Genomic DNA, 15,097 nt, shown 5'->3' on the forward strand with positions numbered 1-15,097 from the left:
CCAAATGGTCAGGCAGTTCAAGTTGGGCTGACTAAAGGACAAGTTTTGGCATGAAGCCCTCTACAGCTTTACTGCCACTGAGGAGTACGCTCCTCTGAGACTTTCAAGAATCTATGGTTAGCTTATTATCTGTATTAGTTTGTAGGCAGTAATTATACTATAATAGAGTTTGAAATCAGGTAACCCCAATCCCCTTTTATCTTTGGTAAGTACAAGTTTGTCATATTTAATTCTAGTGGATTTGGGGTACCATAAGAATCTTGATATAGCTTTTTCAATATCAAGGAAGAATTTGTGGGGAATATTTGAAAAAGTAGTATTTAGTTGAAAGAGTATTCTTGGTAAAAGGTTCATCTTATCAAAACTAGCTTTTGAGAGTAATGACATATTAATATTCTTCCACCTATTGATATCACTTTTAATACTGGTCCAGGTACGCAATAGGTTATTCTTTATCATATCATTAAAGTCAGGAGTAAATATTAATCCTAGGTATTTTATCTGGTAACTTATCTTGATCTCACTCATGGGAAAGTAAAATTCCTTATGACCTATAAAGATTCATGGGAAATATGTGGGATTTGTTTAGATTTAAATTATAGTTAGAGATTTCAGAGAACTCATATATATATATATATATATATATATATATATATATATATATATATATATATATAAGTATTTTTGGGAGGTCAGTAATCCCTCACTTTCTTAAGTGATGTTTAAAAACCTTTTATACTCCATTTGATGATGTAGTAACTTCTATTGTATATAGTGTATATTTATTTCTTGTGTTATTAGTTTTTTGAATGTTTCCTTTTTGTATGTACTGTTTGTTTTGTGTGTTTGATTGGATGTATTGCTGTTAATATCTGAAAATTCAAATAATGGGATTTTGGAAAAAAAAAGAACCAATGGTTAGCCTGTGCTTTCCTTTGCTGGTCTAAGTTCTCTTTGGGAAAAACATTAACATTTTCTTAATTTTGTTGATGTTTTTGTACCTTCCTCTTCAGGAAAGTTATTTTAAAGCTAAGAGTATTAAGTTTTAATGGACTGCCTAGAGACTATAACATACTTTTAAATGGAGCGCTCATTTTTTTCTGTCAGTTTAAAAGGGGTGTAAAGTAAAAATTTTTCTTCTCCGGGGGAATTGTGTTTATTTTTTTTTCATGAGGCTAGCATAGTGTTTTATGAAGCTTTTTACTGTCTTTTTTGTAAAAAAAATGTACCTTTCCCCTTCTGTGTAGACATGTTCATTTCAAAATGTCTTGTTTCTATGCCATATACCGACACATTAATATATTACTTGTTTTATTTTATTATTCTATTTTTTGGGGTGGGCAGTGCACTGTTGTTTGTCTCTGGTGAGTTCATCGATGCTCAAACTGCTGTCATGGACATAATAGGCATTTAGAACTGGAGAAGAGTGTGAAGGTGAGAGTTGTAATTTCCACACTTTCTTCCTCTTCACCACATTTGGACTTGGTTTACATAGTTCAAGGATGGGGGGGGTTGTGTTTTGCCACACTGAGAGACTGGTGTTTTTAGTAGTAGCCTCTTAAAGCCTTTGATATTTTGGATTTGAATAATCATGTGATGATTAAATAAAATGCAATTATTTATAATAAACCTTTTTTATAGTCATGTCAAATTTAACAATTTTTATTTGCTCTTACTTCCAAGTGCTTACAACACCCAAGTAGTCACAGTAATGACTATGACTACACTATGTATTGCAATGAAATTACTAAGGTTGATTCACATAGATTCTCTTTCGTAAATGTTGGCTAAGAAGTTCAACAAATGCTCCACATGTTCCACCAACAATTTATGTATACTCTGCACATCATCCTTCTCTTCCCTAAACAAATCATGCCTCTTATTCTTCTATATTACTTACATTGCTCACTAAAAGAGACAGCATAATTCATGTGCAACATATAAAAAATACACAAAACAGAAAAATACCCCGGTCCACCTAAAACCTAATCAAATCAAAAAGTAAAACAAATGTAATAAAAAATAGCCCATACCTCTCACTCATTTTATCTACTCATCTCAACAATAAAATATACATTTTTACCCCCCTGTCAAAAATACTACGTACATAAACCAGGTTGCTATAAATGACATGCATTAATACTAACATGGAAATGTTAAAAAAGGACTATAAAATAAAATATTCCTAGAGACTCAGAAATAAATAATACACCATGATAGATGAAACAGCATGACAAGCAGCTTACACAGGGCAGGGTCAGTTCAGAGCTACAGCTTGATTATGTTAGGCTGTGAAATATTGAATATTCAAATTAGCATATAATGTGATGGAAATGAGCAACATTATTAAAATGAAGGTCATGGTGAATGATAATGAAGTTAAGCAATATGGTAGTGTGAATCCAAAACATGCAAATACAGTGCAATAGGATGCAACTGCTGGAGTATTTTCTCAGTAAAATCCTGACATACTGAGACGGAGACCATGATAACATGTTAAAGGTAATCACAGTTTTAACATATACGTATATACATTAGGGTGTTCTAAGTCTCAGTATCTACAGAGTTGAGCCCCATTGTCTGTGGCAGCACTGAGTCCTACAGCCAAACTTAACAGTCCATCCCTTCTGTCACACAGAAATAATTGGCTTTTATGTGGCAGAGGCACCGTGCAGGAAAGAGTACTGATGTGTCATCCTCATATCCAGGTTCATTGGATGTGGTGAGTACCCATCCCTGTGGACACCAAGGTATGTGCAGCTTTGAGAATACTGGCTACAGGTACCTTCCAGCATCAACATGGGACATGGGGGTGTATACCAGGCACCGTATTCAAGGATACTACTCCAGTTTCTCAATGCCATACTACAGCATGTGGAAAAGCATATGGTCTTCCTATGCATCTCAAGGGGCAGAAACAAATCCATGCAGGTGTTTTATGAAATAGCCTATTTTACTGCTGTACTGGGAGACATTGTCTGCACCTATATTGCCATCAAGGCCCTATATGGGGAGCAGGGGAGGTGGTACATCAACTGCAATGGGATTACACTATATCATCTGCCAGGTGGTTTGCAATGCAGACTATAAAATACAGTGGGGCAATGCATCACCCAGATAATGCCCATGATTCTCACATCCTGCAGACATCTGACTTATATAAAGAATTTGTACAGGCAATTTATCCGGGGCCATCTTATTTGCAATGTTGAATATGCCCTGGAAGAATGGTTAATGACACCAATAAGAAACCCCCAGACCACAATGGAGAAAGCATGCAATACAGCCTTAACACAGACCAGAAACATTGTCAAATGTGTGTTTGGTCTGATGAAGGTTCACTACTGCTTTCTAGATATCTCCTGTGGTTCCCTGCAGTTTGATCTAGTCCTAGAAACGTGCAGCAAAATATTCCATGTGTGTGTGTGTATGTGCAGTACTACACAACATGTTGGTGTACAATCAATACAGCAAGTAAAAACATTTGCGAAGAAGAAATCTGGATTCAGCATTGGAAGAGCTATCCATTAAGGAGCCATGGATGAGCCAACCACAGAGAGAGGATGACCATGTGAGGTGGAACTGGGTACAGAATGCAATGGAACTGGCTACGAGACAGCTTCTGGTTCAGTAGTATGGCTCAGATTTGACATAATATTGAACAGTAGCAATGATGCATCCAATATTACAGCTAGACTATGCAATTCATGGCATGGATTGGCCACACTGTGCAGCATCATCATATGCACAAGTGGAGAAGGCCATGGTGACAAGTTTCAGCAAATGGAGTGTGTGTTCATGGGGGTTATGGGTTACTGTTGTGGGTGAATGAGTACCTCAGCATTGATCCAGGAAGACTGGTCAGGGGGGGTGTCTCCAGTGTAGTGTATCTGGGCAGAGGTGGGTAGTGCTGTTGAGCACCTGTGAATATGCAAGGATACAATTCCAGAAGAACATGCTGCACTGTGCTGGGGTCTCACAGGCAGGTGGAGGGCACTATCAGTAGATATTCACACTAACCATGCATGTCCTTGTCTATGTGGGAGCCCTTTCTGGTGATTGTTACAGGCATGATCCACGGCATGCAGGAAGACAGAATGCTCTGTGGGTGTGAATAGAGTGATGTACTACAGGTGATTTATCATGAACATTCTATCCATGTCTGTGTCTACTGCATACTGCAGTGCCACATAAAATGGTGGAGGTGTGGATGTGGTATAGCTATGGGACCTAGACCATGCTCTTGCCTTCCCATGAAGGGATTCCCCATCAGAAGTGGAAGATGACATGCCATGAAAATGGTGATAGCCATTCTGAGTAACCACACAGAGATATCTGCAGCATACAGACTTCCTATGCTGACTTTGAAATATACTGTGTAAGTGGACCAGGACCTCTTTGCAACCATCTTGGCCAACACATATGACAACAATCCATTGTGCTGTGGATGTATTGATATCTGCCAGTCCCTGTAAGACAGCCCTGCACAAATGCTGTGTGGGGCCATTATGGCACTCAGCTGAGAGGGAAAGTGATATTCATGAAGATGCTGGCCATCAGTACTTCGACTCTGACTGGCCTCCCTATGATCAAGGGAGCTGCCAGCAACAAAGGCTGTATCTGCTGTATCAGAAGACAGCACACCCTGTGCTGATATGTGAGCCAACCCCTGTCCTTCTGTGGCACCATGGGACCAAGAAGAGGGTTGACCAGGCACATGAGCTATGTCCACAGATGGATCAGATGATATGGCCATCACATTACCCTGTTTGACATTGGTACCTTACACTAGAACACACAGGAATATGACAGCAATCATTAATGGGCTCAGACACATCTCTGTCATCAGACATGGTGATATCCACATTGTAGGACCTTCATACCAATGTACCTGTGAAAACACATAAACACAACTGAGGCTATTAATGCACCCTTCTCAAACACTTGCAGCCTAGCAATGGTATATCTAAAAATAAAACAACATGAAAATTATATAGTCTACATACCTTGTGTAGACAGATATTATTGCTGTAGTCTTGACATGTCTGTAAAACTAAAATAACCCTGCTCATTAGTATTGTGGGTCTGAGACAAGTTGTATGGTATGTCCTACATGTTAGTTAATACCCACCTGGTGTAATTTCTACTAATAACTGAGGAATTCACTGAAGTTCTGCCCCTAGGTCAAGTCCTCCACTGAGAATGTGTGACCTGATATGTCATACAAAATGAGATGTCAGAAAATCCTCAGTATCTGTTAAGGGTGACTCCAACAGCAGACTCTCATCTGTGACCTTTTGTTCCTCTGCAAGGCAGGTCGCCTTGTTACATGCATGACTATGACTAAGTCTGTCAGTGACCCTATGCTGTATCTAGTCATACAGTTGCTTGTGACCACCAGCTACATTAATCTGCTCAATAAAGGTTAAGCCAGACACACTCCCAAAATGCACAGTTTTTATTATCAGTCTGAAGCACCTGCTGACCATGTTCATTGATGGTCTACAGGAGAACATAATTCTCTACCTGGCAGAAATTTTACTTCATCCTTCTTGCTGTCAGACATATGCACCAGTAAATATAAATATATTCATTTGAGGATATTGGCAATTCATATGGCTCCCACCCACATTTCAATAATCACAACAAAGTTCATTGTTGCCATGGACTCAGTTACTTTTACATATGTAAAGGCAGATGCCACCTGTTCAACTGCCTACCTTTCAGTGGCAGTGAGTGTGATATGGAATTATGTATTGTCTTAACTCACACCAAACAAAGGCATTAACCTGCAAAGAAGTCTCTGCAAAAACAGTGAAATGTAGGCAACATTTCATGTGTTCTGTGGGTCTACTCTTTGTAAAGTTCTTTTTGTTTACTTAAAGGAAATCAGCACTCATTCCAAATTCAGAATGCAGCTCAAAAGCCACTTCTTCATCCAAGACAAATGCTCCTGCTTCAATACAGGAAATATCACATAACACACTACCTATATTACCTTTACACATCCTTTTCTCTTCTCTTCTCAAGAATTACTGAAGATTACCCACTTTAGAAGCTAATGTATATATTCTGCATTTTTCTTTTTAACTAGTCTCAACTAGTGAGTTATTGCTTGCATTTTTGTATTTTTGCATTTTTGCTGGTAAAATGCTTTATATTTCAACTGGGCTGAGCTTGAGATTGGTCAGTACTGATTAGTGCACTACCCTGGTAAATAAACAAACAAACAGAAATAAAAAAAAAACAGATAGAGAAAAGTGCCTACAACAGCTCAGACATTGCCTCCACCACATGTGTGAATGGGTACAGTTGTGTGCCACCTGTACCCTGTCTGTCCCCAGAAATGCTGAGGTGCTGCAGGGCCCAACAGTGCACTTGGCTGCCATTGTATGTCAACCTCACTGCCAGTGCCATACACTGTGAATATCAGCCAATGTATTCCTGCCCATGACCTTATACCACTAGTGTTTGACCCCATCTTCAGTATGTATGTGCCATAACAGTAAGCTGTGGCCAAAGGCATGTGAGTAGCTCTTCCTTGTATGACCCTCACAGGGCTTTCTATACCCTTGCTCACCCTCTACCATATCATTTCTGGCATAGAACACCACTTTATAGATGCATTGCCATTAGGGGTGCCAGCTTTCTTTGTGGCTAAAACCAGACTAAGGTCACGCCCCTCGCATTACCCATAACTCCACCTATTCCCAGCCCCTCTCCCAACCATGCTCCGCCCATTTTGCAACATCACTGTGACATCAGCTGATGGGAACACCCTCTTTTTTTGTTCCGGATGCCTGCTTTTAGCCGATATCTCCCCAGTTGCCATAAACACTGTTCAAAACTTTCAGTGTGCATACTGTCTTCTGCTTTACTGATTACAGATATTTGGATTTAATTTAAAACATTTATTTAAAATTTTATAGCACAAACCACTGATACACATCTGCTAAACAAAGCAATACAGTCTCACAATGAAAACAGACTTAGCATTAAAACTACTCTGCCTTTAAATCTCACATTCACCGAAACAGCATTGCACATTGTTTTTCCAAGTTTAGGATGATAACATTTTAAAATGTTCTAAGAAATAACACAGTATTAACAACAATCATATCTTACATCAATAACACAGACCTGAAAATGTATAGCATGGTCTGAAAATACATGTTTAGTATAAAACAATATATAATGACACAATTGGTCTTGCAGCTTTTGAAAAATGAACCTATGCCTTTTATAGAAAGCTACAGAGCATATGTTTAATGTGGACAACTAGTGGATGGTCAGAAAACTAGCAGGGTCATCAATTTACATACCTTTGCTATGCCAGTCTCCGTATGTCACAAATAATTAACCACAGCTGACCCTCAATTATAGAGCATTATATCAAAAGGCACGTTAGTGATATTAACAGGTGAGATACTATGGCAACAGATAAGTTTGCCCTATTTTATCATTCTAAAATATTTTAACCACATTCAACAGCTTTAAGCAACATAATTTTAAAGGAATTGCAATAAAAAACTTCCCCCTTAAGTTAATTACATTTCAGATTTGCTCCTGTAAATATATCAAATACAACAGTAAGAGCAGTATAGAAATGAATGTGATAGGTTAGAGAATACAAGGAGAAGACATCCATTATAAAAAGCAGTAGATAGAGAAGGGCTAGGAAAAGGGTAAAAGAATGAAAAGAAAAGGCCAGTAAAAAAGAAGGCAGCAGATAGCTGAATTACAACCCTGTTAGTGTGTCAGAGTCTGAAGACATTAGGCAGGATAGTACGCTAAACATAAAACACAACAGCTACTCAGAAACAGATGTAATTCAAAATTCAAATCAGAAACAATACAGTAGCTGCATAATTCAAATGCAGTTCAGAATAAATTCCAATTGGGCAATAGTATCAAACAGATCAAATATCACTTGCAAAATGCACACTGAATAAGTGTTACTTTAAACATGATATAAACAGTTGCAACATTAGAGACTGGGCAACAGTTTGCCACATTAAAGATCAACAAAAATGCAGTCAGATATATGCAGAAATAAATAAAACACTACATACAAAGGTTACAGAGCAAGCAGTTGGCTTATTATAGGACTAATTAGATGAATCTGCCTTTACACCGGGACTCCCGCAACTACTGTTATGCTTTTCTCAGAAAGAATACTCCATAGTAGTACACAACAACTAACACTGCAATTTCTTGTAGGAAGACTCAGTTGCTCTCCTTTTCATAGCAGCGACAGCCTCACACACACACACACACACACACACACACACACACACACACACACACACACACACACACACACCTACCTCTCTGATTTTGTCCAACTATTCATTGTTGTTGTGGTCCGCTGCGAAGTCCAAACTCCAAACGTCTTCTGGAGACTGGAATTCAAATTCCACTGCGCAGTCGGAAGATGAAGACGTCATGTAAACAATTTCAGCTTCTTCTGCATCAGTGCATGCGACCAGACGCAAAGGGCGTTAGTAGAACACCCTTAAAAAAGTATTTTGTTTTAAATTAAATGAAAAGATTTTATTTTTTCCAGACAAAAAAAGGAAGTCACCATTTTCTGGACAGTATCCCTTATTTCTGGACAGTCCAGAGTCAGGTAATGGCTCTAATTATAGCCAAAAAGCACACCAGGACTGCAGGCAATAAGTAGGGGAGAGAGAGAGAGAGTAAAGATGGCATGGGAGAAACTCTTGAGACCGTGGCAGTGGCACAAAATCTGGAGTTCACTTGTCTGATTTTGAATAAAATTTGTAACAGACAATTTTCCAGAAAACCGGACAGTTCATTCAAAAACCGGACAGCTGGCAACCTTAATTGCCATGCAGACTACAAATGGAATGTACACTTTATGATCAACCTCTACCAAAACAGTCCCTGAAGCACAAAAAGAAAATGCATTTGCCTCTAACCTCATTGAAGCAATACCAGGCCAGTATGGTTAGATGATGGTATCTGACCTCTTCCAAGTCTACAGATATGCAGCCTTTCCTACAGCCATTGCCTATCATAGGTGGTTATTGGGGAAGAAGAGTGGACCTTCTAATGGCAGAGGTGGCATCACAGAGATGTGCACTCCTTGGGCCATTGCAAGCTTACTCCTGGTGATGCAGGTTACAGTACCCCCTCCCCCAACAATGACAACAACAGCTAATGATGCTGCTTGTTTGGCTACTTGATATAAAGGGTCTAGTTCGCATTGTCATAAGCCGACAATATCGAATACGATATTGTCGACATGACAATGTCGAAAGTTCAGAACATTGCGCAGGTAAATGGAAATCTCCGTAAGGGGGAGATTTCTGTTTACCTCAATGTAGTGCGGTCCAGGATTTAGTATATTTAAGTAGGGGGTTGTGGGGTGCGCAGCTAGTTCATTTTTTTTGTAGTGATTTATTTTTTTTTTACGTTATTCGAAATTTTACTACTTCGATCAATAAAGTTTGACCTTTATTGTTCCGATGTAAAATTTCAATAACATGATATAGACACGATATAAATATATAGAACATAACAGTCGTATACTATGTAATGTCCTCTTCACAACCTACCCTGTAGTTCATGTGCACCACATGATATGAAGAAAACTTATGCAGTTCCATAAAAGTCAACATTGTGGTACCCACAAGGCCTATGTACCCATTTTCTACAACACACCTTGGATCTCCTGCTGTGACACTTAAATTCCTAAATAGCATTGGCAACATGTCATCCCATATAAAAAAATAAAAACTCTGTCTATACGTCCCCTTAATCTGCTATGACTTTTTGTCAACTCCCATCATCCAAAGAAAGAATAAATCAACAAACACCATATATCTACAGCTGATATATAAAAGCAATCAAATAATAATTGTATGCAGTATCCCCACTTACTTATTGTGTAATGTTAATCAAAGCCCATTAGTAGAGTCTGAATCCAATGTCACTCTATTATTCTTTGCTAGATTTAGCACATTTTGAAGGGAAAGAGCACAGTATTGACCATAGCTGTTTGCATTGCATTTTGAAGCTTTGAAGGAACTAATTAATTTAATGAACCTATTTAGAGAGCCACACTCTCAGACCTCCTGCTTTGACAGTTAAATTCCTAATAATATCAACAGTATGTCATAACAGATTAAAAAAAACTCTGTGTATGTCTCCCTGCAATCAGTTATGACTAGGGGGAGATATTGAGCCATACTTTTCTTGCAATGTGTGCATGACCAGGACAAAACTACAAAGCTCATCCCAGATTGTGCAGTAGCATGAATATCCAAGAAAAAAAATTACCCATGCATAGGCAGGTCACTGACTCCAGAAGGTTTGTGGATATATATGGTATATTTTCATTATGGCCCACAGAGGCATTGAAGTACAGAACTGGAAGCAAGTATGGTAACTGTGCTGTTGTGAAACTCATGATGTGCTATTGTCCACAACCAAACAGCATTCTGAAATGCCATGAATATACACACCATAATCTGGTGACACTGTGACTTGTCATGCTAACTAAGAGTTCAATGGTGCATTTCACAGGTTCATAGGTAGGTAATAGGCTATCGACCCAAGGGCCTTAGTAAGCCTAGCCAACAAGGATCACTGGCTTATGCCACCCAGGAAAGTTAATTTCCTGTGCCCCTGTCAAACAGAGCCACTGAAGTAATCCCTGCAGTGTATTTCCTATTTCCCATCCACTCATTAAGATTTTTCTTGAAGAATGCTAATGAGAAACTTTGCTTGACATAGATAGGTAGCTTGTTCCAGAATATAGGAAGTCTCTGGGACAGGAATCTATCCCTCCAGCATGTCCTGTTTATTGTGGTGACAAGGTTTAGGTCCCTAGAGCATGTAGCATGGAGGCATTGGGATTTCTTTAGGTGTAGCATGTCCATCAGCTCTGAGCTTAACATAGCTTTATATGTTAGGCAGAGATCTCCTTGGAGTAGGCGATATGGTAAAGAGTAAAGCTGGAGTTGTTTTGAGATGGTCAGTGTAGGGTATCTGTTTGAAGCCAGTAATCCTCTTTGTGAGGTACTTCTGTGGCCTTTCCAGCTGCTGCAGATGTCTTGTGAGGTACATTTCAAAAGGGGCATTGTACTCTATAATGGGTCTAATGAGTGCTGAGTAGAGGGGAACAATGACCTATTTTTTCCTGGATGAGAATCCTTTTGTGATGAGGTGTGCCACATAGAAGGATTTCCTGACTACTGTGGCGATGTGATTATGAAAGGAGAGACTACTGTCCACCTGGGTCACAAAGTCTCTTATCACACATTCAGCGTTAAGTAGACTGCCATTTATGTGGTAGTTCATGGGTAAAGACTTCTTACCAAAGGGGATGACAATGCACTTTTTGGCACTGAGCTTCAGGCCATACCTCTGACACAAGGCATCTGTCTCAGTGAGGCCCTTCTGTAAGATGTCTACATCATTTGGGGACTCAACTATGGCTCCTAGTTTGCAGTCATCTGCAAACTTCGTTAGCCAGAGGCCTTCTGTGTTAACCTATACTTCAGAGAAGTACATACCAAACATGAGAGGTCCCAGGACTGAACCCTGTGGTACTCAACTTATCACTGGTTTGGCGTCAGATTTGGAGTCTGCAACTTTTACAGTGTGGGTTCTGTTAGAGAGCCAGTTGGCAACCCATCTTATGACATAGGGATTTATACCTAGTTTAGTGAGTTTTAGCTATAATTCCAGAATGGGGGATGGTGTTGAAAGCCTTGGCGAGGTCAAGATAAGCTGTGTGAACCACCTTACTGTTGTCTATGGCATTGGTGACTGCCTCAAAGAAGTCAATCAGGTTCAGAAGGCATGATCTGCCTTTCACAAACCTGAACTGGGTCGGGTCCAGAGTTTGAGGTTACCAATGTCTTTGTTTACGAGTTCCATGATGATACGTTCCATGGCCTTGCAGACCAGGCTCATCAGTCTAATAGGGCGATAGTTCCCAGAATCAGTGGTGGCTCCCCCTTTGTGGAGTGGGATAACTGTTGCTGTGCACCATTCAATGGGCACAAAGCCTCACATGAGACTATGATTAAACATGGTGCTTAAGTGGGGAGCAAGTTCGTTCTGAAGTTCATGTAAAACACAGCCTGGGATGTTGTCCGGTCCCATGGATGCTGTGTATTTGGTTTTACAGAGTGCAGCTTTCACCTGGATAGATGTGATTACAGGGGCTCTGCATTCTTCCTCTATAGATATGGGCCCTTTAGGGGGTGAGACGGGGCTAAAGTTAGCACTGAACCTATCTGCCAGGATGTTGGCAATATCAGTTGATTCTGTAATTTTTGTGCCATTGTGCTGTAACTCAGAGCAGATCTGGGTATTGCCACTGAGATTCTTGACATAGCTATAGAATGCTTTCTGATTGCCCTAAGAATCAGTGGCAATTTTGTTTTCGTAGATAGCTTTGGAGGATCTTAAAAGGGATCTTAGCTTCTTACTGAGGCTGACGAGGGAGCTCCTCCACTCATGGGATTTTACTCTCTTTTGCAACAGTTTCTTCCTTTTGTTGTAGGGTTTGTTTATGGCAGGGGCCACCAGATTGGCTTCCTTTTTTTGGAGGATAGTGTCTTGGTTCTGTTTGGGATAGCACGATCTATGCACTCGTAAAGTGCATTTGTGTAGGATTCAGCAGTCGTAACTGTTTTGTCCATCTTTATGGGTGTCATGAAGTTTGCCACTTCTGTCTTAAGAAGCTTGAAGTTGGCTTCAGAGAAATTCTTTACCATGGTTTCCTTAATGGTGGGTGGGGGCAGGATGCGGATATCAACGGAGATTAGCTTATGGTCAGATCTGACCAACGAGGAGATGACTTCAGTTGTGGAACACTGGTCACTCATGTTGGTAATGACTAGGTCTAGCATATTGTTGTCCCTGGTGGGGGTGTGGATAAGTTGATCCAGGGCATTGGAATTTATGGATTCCAGAAAGTGTTGAGTGAAGGAGTTGGTACATGAGTAGTTTTCCCAGTTAATGGTGGGGTAGTTGAAATTGCCCATTATTAGGGTGTTTGGTTGAACCCTAATGTTTTTCAGTATATCAAGAAAAGAGGAGTGGGAATGATGGGGCATGGTGAAGGATCTATAGCAAGCAACAATTTGGATTGCAGTTTTGCCCAGAGTTAGTTTCACTTGGATAACCTTGGATGCATTATGCTGCGCAACTAGCCTGCAGATGTGGATATCCTTAATGAATATGGACACACCTCCACCTTTGGTGTTCTGATCCAGGTTAGATGGCCAAAAAGTGTGGTATGAGTTATAGCCTGGTAATGCAGGGGTGCTCTCTAGAGCCTTGAACCAGGTCTCAGTCACTGCACAGATATCGATGTTCTCTATTTTAAGGAGTGCCTCGAGTGAGTGCATTTTAAGATTTAGACTTCTAGCATTGAGTAGCATTACCCTCAGTTTTTGCTTGCCTGTTCCTGTTACGGTGGTGAATTTGTCATTTGAACCTTGCCTAAAAAAGGCACTATAAGTGCGGCAAGAGTCTTAGCCAGTATCCAGAATCCCAGGGGCCGACAGATGCAGGCCATCTCTGGCAAAGAATTGTGGTCTGTTGACCATGTTGTCCCAGGCAGACAGATACTGAATCCCCTTAGAATGACACCAGAAGCTTAGCCAATTGTTGAAGTCAGTCATTTTGCCCTTGTACAGCGGTATCATTCTGGGCGATGGCAGGATTCTACTCAGGGCTAGAGTCATACCTGCCTGGGCTACAAGATCAGATAGCTCTTCCATGTCTCTTTTCATGTAGTCCAAGTAGGTATGTCTCAGGTCACTCACACCAACATAGACAATGGCATAGTCATATTTGTACTTGTTGTGGAGTGACCTGAGTGTGTGGGTTATGTGGCGGATCCTGGCACCTGACAGGCAGCTGACAGTAGCCTTCTCCTTGTTTAGCCTGGTGAGTGGGACATCAGTGTGCCTGACTATTGAGTCACCTATGACTAGTATGTTGGGTACATTGGTTTGCCTTATGGGCTGTGGTTTATTGGCACACTGAGTCTGCGGGCTATGTGTCATTTGAGTTGTGTTGGTGGGTGGAGGTTGCTTGCGTTTCTGCTTTGGAGGTCTCTGTTACTTGAGCAGATTATTACTGAGAGCCTCTGTAAATGTTTTGTGTTTCTTTGTGTGGATTTTGGTGGTGTAGGTTTATTGGGACTATGTGATGAGTGTGGTGTGGTGCAAGTGTTTACATTCTCCTCTTGACTGTCAAGTTCAGTCTTGGTTGGAGAGAACTTTGCCTCCAGTTTGGCTAGATAAGTGCATCTCTCACAGGTTGTGGTGTTGTGTGGTAGGAGGAAAGGGTTGTCTGTGTACATGAGGTAATTGCTACATTGCCTCAAGATGCCCAGATTCATCAGATAGGAGTGAACACTGGGAGCTGACCCTTGGAAATGCCTGAATAAAAAACTACTTTCCTCTAGACAAGTGAGGAAAGTGAGTACAAGAGCTGTTTTCTCTAAGCAAGTGAGGAAAGTAAGTACAAAAACTGTTTTCCTCTAGGTAAAGCTCTAGGTAAAGAGGAATGTTGAGTGCTGTAGTAATTTGTAGCTTATTTGGTGCTAACAACAAGTTCTGAACAAGTGCTGAGCACGAATAAGCAAATTCAAGTGGTAAAACTATGATCTATGAACTATGATGTACCTGGATCTTGTGGTAGATAGGCTACCTAGTGCTTACCACTCCCACTGATAAGCTAGAATGTTTCCCTCCAACACAGAAAGGCTTGGGGGGCACAGAATCTTACAAACAGTTTTGGATACATCCAATCTGTATCTGGACTAGACTAGTTACAGGGAAGGTGGGAAATAAGTGTGAATGTGGGCTTTTAAACCAGAAAGTTGAAAGAGATGGAAAAACTGCCCAAACAGTCAATAAACTACAATTTCTGGGCCAGAAACCAGTCTTGTGGTATATAGGCTACCTAGTATTTACCACTCCCACTGATAAGCTAGAAGGCTTTCTCAGAAGCTTACAAGCAGTCCTGGATATCGCAAATCTGTATCTGGACTAGACTAGTTACAGGAAAGGTGGGAAACAAACGCAAATGCAAGCTTTTAAAC

This window comes from Protopterus annectens, chromosome 2.part2 (genome assembly GCF_019279795.1).
Source record: "Protopterus annectens isolate FY-2018-M chromosome 2.part2, PAN1.0, whole genome shotgun sequence".
NCBI lineage: Eukaryota > Metazoa > Chordata > Ceratodontiformes > Protopteridae > Protopterus > Protopterus annectens.